Here is a 6,404-nt window from a genome sequence, read left to right as displayed (position 1 = left end):
TGGATAGGATTTCCTTTATCCTGTCGAAGGCTTTTTGACAGTCGTCGTCCTAATCGGTGTGATCGGAGGTGCGAAGCTTCTTGAATATTGGTTCACAAATCATGGTGAGCTTGGCAATGAAGCAGCTGATTTATTGGACCTGACCGAGAAATCCCCGAATCTCCTTCTCGTTCTTAGGTCGTGGCATTTGTTGAAGGGCTTTGGTTTTGGTTAGATCAATCTCAATGCCTCTTTTGCTGACGACATGTCCCAAGAGTTTTCCGAAGGTGACCCCGAATGCACACTTCTGAGGATTTAGTCTCATGTTATATTTCCGCAGACGAGTGAAGAATTTTCGAAGGGCACCGATGTGGCCGTCCCGTTCTCTTGACTTGACGATCATGTCATCGACATATACCTCTACCTCCTTGTGAATCATATCATGTAGAAGAGTGGTAGCGGTTCTTTGATAGGTTGCTCCGGCGTTGATGAGAACAAAAGGCATGACCGTGTAGCAATATGTACCCCATTACATAGTGAATGCAATCTTGTGCATGTCTTCCTCAGCCATTTCAATCTGGTTGTACCCAGCAAACCCGTCCATGAATGATAGGAGAGCGTGCTCGGCAGTATTGTCTACCAGAATATCAACATGTGGCAAAGGGAGGTCGTCCTTTGGACTCGCCTTATTTAGATCCCTGAAGTCGACGCAAACCCGAATTCTTCCATCTTTCTTCGGTACAGGCACAATGCTGGCCACCCAGTCAGAGTATTCAGACACTTTGATGAAACCATCCTTGAATTGTTTATCTACTTCTTCCTTGATTTTCAGGGCCCATTCAAGACGCATTCGACGCAGCTTCTGCTACACAGGTTTAGCTCCAGGCTTAATGGGTATCCGGTGCTCCGCAATTTCCCTGTCAATCCCAGGCATATCTCTGTTGGACCAGGCGAATACGTCCTTTTATTCGTGGAGGAGATCGATGAATTATTTCCTTTCCGAGGGGTCCAGGGTTGTCCCTATCCTAAGTTCTTGAGGTGTGTTGTCGGTTCCTACGTTAATAGGTTTGGTCTCCTCAATGATAGGGGTTCTGGTTTCCCGTATGTCAAGTTCTTTGGCTAGGTGAGATGGGTAGTCACTCAAGTCAAATTCCTCATAGCCATTCAGAATTGCATTGCAGTTAAATTGAGATGAGTCGTAAGCAAACTTAGCGTTCATTAAGTTCACACGAGCGAAAAGCTCGGAGAGCACATACATCTCATGATCAGTCAGAGGTGACATAGCAGAGGAGGTGGCCCCTGGAATAGGCTCCAGGTTGTCACCCTTCATGGGAGTGGGGGTGACCCTAGTAAACTCAGCCTCTGGATCAGCCACGACTTTGTGATAAAACAGCAGGAAGGGGACCTTTGTTGGAGTAAGTGTCCCCGACAATAATGCGATCACAATTGTCGATCATATTGATCACATATTAAAATCTCATACCAAGAATACGAAAGGGATGATACATTACATATATAGTCAACTGGTCCACACATATCGGTAATGATTGGCTGGCTAGAGTTTGACATTATTGCGTCGTGCGACGGTGGTGATCGATTGATCCTTGAGGTCACACCTAAAGGACGATTCCCTTAATTGAAAAAGGTTAATTAATTGTATGTCGATACAGATTAATTAATTCCTTAAAATTGAACAAATTATTATCATAAGAGAGAAAATGACATCTTATTATAATGTGATTAAATGAGATTTTACTTAGTAATTTAAGAAGTTATATTACTAAACGTAATCGGTGTTTGCGAAACACGCGAGATGAGAATGATAAGTTAGTTATAATTACAAGATGTTGTGAATTATACTAACTAGTATTTAAATGACCATTTTTATGTGAAAGTAATTTTGAATTACTAGTCAATTTGTTAAATGTGATTTATTTAATTTGTAAATGATATTTAATTTATTAAATATACATTATAAATTAAAACATGACATAATACATGTCACATGTCACATGACATACAATTGTACAATTGACAAAAATAAAATGGACTCCATAATACATATAAACCGAAAATTGGTGGGCAATGTGAGAAGTTTTGTCTTTTTCCATTTGTCTTATTCATTTGTCTAATATGCTTGATAGTGACATGACTATGGACAAAGGCTTACACAATTTGTCTTGTGAAGACAGAAAGGAAAAAGAAAAATGGTCCTAATACTCCATAGACCCACCGGTTTTGGGCATCATTTTTAGAGAGATTTTTCTTATTATTCATTCTCTTATGTTTTTATGAAAAACCACTAGACTCTCTCTCTTGTTCTTCATAAAAATCATTTTTATGAATCTAATTTGAACAAATCAAACACTAATAATACTAGTAGTAGTATATGAGTATTAGTAACCGATTTTAAGGTAAACCACATTACAAATATCTATTACATATTAGTTTGTGGGATTTTGGGATAGTCTTGGGTGCTACTTATTGGAGGGCTTCTATTTTGAAGTCATGAATGTTCATCCATTACTGGAAAGGTCAAGAACCAACAAGAAGGAGATCTTCTTGGTGCCCATAAGACCGAAATCTTATAGTAAGAACAATGATTTCTTCTCTACTTTTGTTCATGTTTGCATGCATAAGATCTACAATTTATTTTATGACTAAATAAATTTCTAACATATATGAATATGTAAATTAATGAGATTAATATTTTCTAACAAGCGGTATCGAGAGCCTTAGGTTGTTTGCATGCAAATCGGTTATTGTTTTTCCGAGTTATAAGATTAACAAACAAAACTTATAAATTTGTGTTTATTATGATATATCACGAAATTTATTATGCATGTTAAAGTTTATAGTCCTAAAATGTTTTAGGATATTTTGGTTTAATTTATGGATTTTATTGTTCATTTTATATAATAATGGCATTAAAATGTGATTTTTATGATAAAAATGTCATTTTTGGACGAAAAATAGCTAAACTTCGATTTTGCCATTGGTTTTTGGATATGTTTTCACATATATTATATACTGTTGTCCTGTAAAGTTTCATAAATTTATGAGTTGTTATGCTCGAAATATGGTTTTTTCATGATAAAATCGTATTTAAATGGTTAAATAGGTTAATATGAGTTATATTTCGAATCTGGTCATAGAAATTTAGTATGTTGTCACATGCAATTTTACAAGATGTATGTAAAATATTTGGCTATAATGAAGTCTTTATGCATGATTTATGAATTTTTGATGAAAAATCACATAAATAGTGACTTTAATTAGTAAAAATTGCTAAAACATACTTCATGACTAAGGAAAAACGTCACATGTTGCATTTTATCACCTATTTCAGATCTAAAAGTAAAAAGTTAATAAAAATAATTTTTCTCATATTTTTATGGTAATAATTGATTAATCCGATAAACCGCAACATTGTTTTTCTCGATAAATTTCGAAATTTTTAACCTAAGTTTTTGAACATTATGAGTGTCATGGTATTTTTTTCCAGAATGTTCATGAGTTTAAATTTCAAATTTTGAAATTATTTGAAATTTTTATGATTTAATTTGAAGTTTATGACATAATTTTGTATTTTTGAGTCCATTTATGAACAATTTTAAAAAATATAAGTTAATTATTGTCAAATTGTTCATAAATTGTCCATTTATGAACAAATTTTTTTTTATGGTAACAATTTTAAGAAATGTTGAACTTAAATGTAAGAATAGTAGAGTAAGGCAATGGGTTGATTATATCTTGCACTGTTGAGTTAGTTGCAGGAATAGTTCAAAGATGATGATGTAATATGTAATTTGGTTCATGGTTTATTAATGATACTACTTACATTTTCTCAAAAAAAAAAAAAATATGTTAGTGGAGACTAATTTTGAGTCCTAAGTTGGTTAGGGTAATTAACTTGTACATAAATATGAATTTATGTAATTATTGTGATTATAAAAGGTTAAATCACGCAAATCCGTAGAAACCGATTAATATACGATATTGGCTCCTTAAAGGCGATTTAGCTTAAAATTGGCATGTTCATACATATTATAATGCTGCATTTTTTTATGATTGTCATATTTTAATTTTATGTAATTTTTTGAATTATGTAATTTTACTTAGTATGGCCTTAGTTTTTAATTGATATTACCCGAAATGTATGGGAATATCGATTCGGTTGTAATTTATTGTGATCTCGTATCACCGTTTGGTAAGTTAATAGATTTATTTTATTTTAATTACAAATGTATAATAGGAAATTATGTAATTCATTTATATTTTAATTATTACTTTGTAATTTCCCGGAGTTTACATGAAGACGGTGTTACCTCGAGATGCGTACAAAGACCGAAGTTCAAGGGACCAAAGGAGTTGGTTTCCGAATTTGTAATAGTTTATTAGATTTACTATTCTAGGAAGGCCATACTAGGATTTTATTTATGCTTTGCATTTTATTTATATATCGCATGCATCGCTAAATCGCCATAACTAAAACATGCATTATCTTTTAAATCGAGTATATCGACCGTGTCAATTACAATTATCGTAGTTCACCGCTTTAGTTCACTTAAAACGTGATAGATAATAAATTGACATGACCTCTCGCTAAAAATAAACAATTGAGACTTAGCCTTACCAAAAAGTAGAAACCATGAAAACCTATTTCGTGAGGGAGTGCACTCGGCTTTACCGGGGTACAAACCTTGTTACGTAGGGGAAGTGGGTGATAAATGTCTACCCACCGAATTTATAAAGATGAGGGTTGTTTTCGGCTTTACCGATGCCCAAGTTGATGTAAATTTGGATCATGGACACATTTATTCGAAATTTGGGTTGAACTCAACGAAAGTATTCTCGACGGTTGCCGGATGTGTTTCGGGCTAAAGATAAATATTAATGTAATTTTATCGACCAAGAGTTCTAAAAGTAGAATCGATTAAAGAGTTAATCCACCTAGTTATATTGATGAGGGTTGTATTCGGCTTTACCGATGCCCAAGTTAATATGAATTTGGATCTTGGAATCATTTATCATAGTTGGGTAGAGGTCACTATGTAAATGCCTTACTTGTTATTTACAAGTATTAATAAAACGATAAATGTTAAGTTTTCCACTATTCCGTTATCATATTATTCTATTTCTTTACCTCAAAATTATATACGATATCATTTCGATTTTAGTTCAAATCTCCGTTAAAACATCGTAACTAAAGACAAATATGAATTTGCTTCTAAAACCTCATATGAACCATTGCTAAATATCTTTTGTGAAAAGTATAGATAGAAGTTATTCATTATCAAAAAGGGCTTTTTGATTATTGACTAACATGTCTAATTACAATGGATAGTTATTCATATACTTAATTGAATTAAGTACTTTGAAACGTTAAATTGTTTTGGTAATTAGATCGTAATTGACCGAAATAACGCAACCACTTCAATGAAAGTTTTAAGACTAAACGAATAAATTAAAGAGTAGTCTTTATGAAATTAAATTTTTTGCTTCTCTAAGCAAAGATTCATTGAAATGAGTGGGAGCATTCTCTTAAACCATTAAAAGGATGAGGTTTAAAGAAGTAAAATTAGAACGGAATTGATACAAGGTAATGTTAAAAGTAAAGTTATTGACAATAACGATACTAAACCTATCAATCCCGACCGATAAAGTTTCCATTGTCTTAATTGTTGGACAATAGAAAGGAAACTACCCCAAGTTGTTAAAGAATAAGCAAGTTAGTTGTGGGACATCTAATAAGACTTAGTTCTTTATTTATTTGATTGACATAAGTTTTGCTAGTACCATTTCGTCAATATTAGAAACCGATGGTGGTTTTCATCATTGTATTTGATACATAGGATGATTAGAATATGACGACTAGCAACAATGATGTTGAGAGATAGAGTCATTGTGTACTCAATCTAGTTTTTGGGTTTAGAGTTGTACTTAATTGTGATTATTAAGTACATGAACTCTAAATAAGAATATAAACTTGTTAAGATACAAAAGAGGTTTCACTTTTGTGACCCTATACACCATGATTTGATGTATGGCTAGCCCATTATCAAGGTGATTATATTCTAAACCAAACTAGAATGATATATCATGTAGATGATGCAAGACTCAAATTGGTAACCCAAGATTAAACCTTAAATTCTGGAATGATGAACGCAAAGAGTTATCGAGTACTCTTGGAACCATTAGATTGTTAATCTTATGGTATATGCGTATCTTGTATTCAAAGCAAGATGTCTCTTGCTTTTGGTTGAAAAGGAGATCGAGGTTGTAAATCATTGATTCAAAATAGGTTGATCATTTTCTTTTACCAACGATTTAAGTTGACACTAATGTGTTCACTTAATAAGGTAAATAGAGAAATCTTTGAAGAAGTTCAAAGAGTTCCAAAAATCACGATCTAGTCGTGATGG

The sequence above is a fragment of the Silene latifolia genome, chromosome X (assembly GCF_048544455.1).
Source record: "Silene latifolia isolate original U9 population chromosome X, ASM4854445v1, whole genome shotgun sequence".
Lineage (NCBI taxonomy): Eukaryota > Viridiplantae > Streptophyta > Magnoliopsida > Caryophyllales > Caryophyllaceae > Silene > Silene latifolia.
This window is presented reverse-complemented; position numbering follows the sequence as displayed.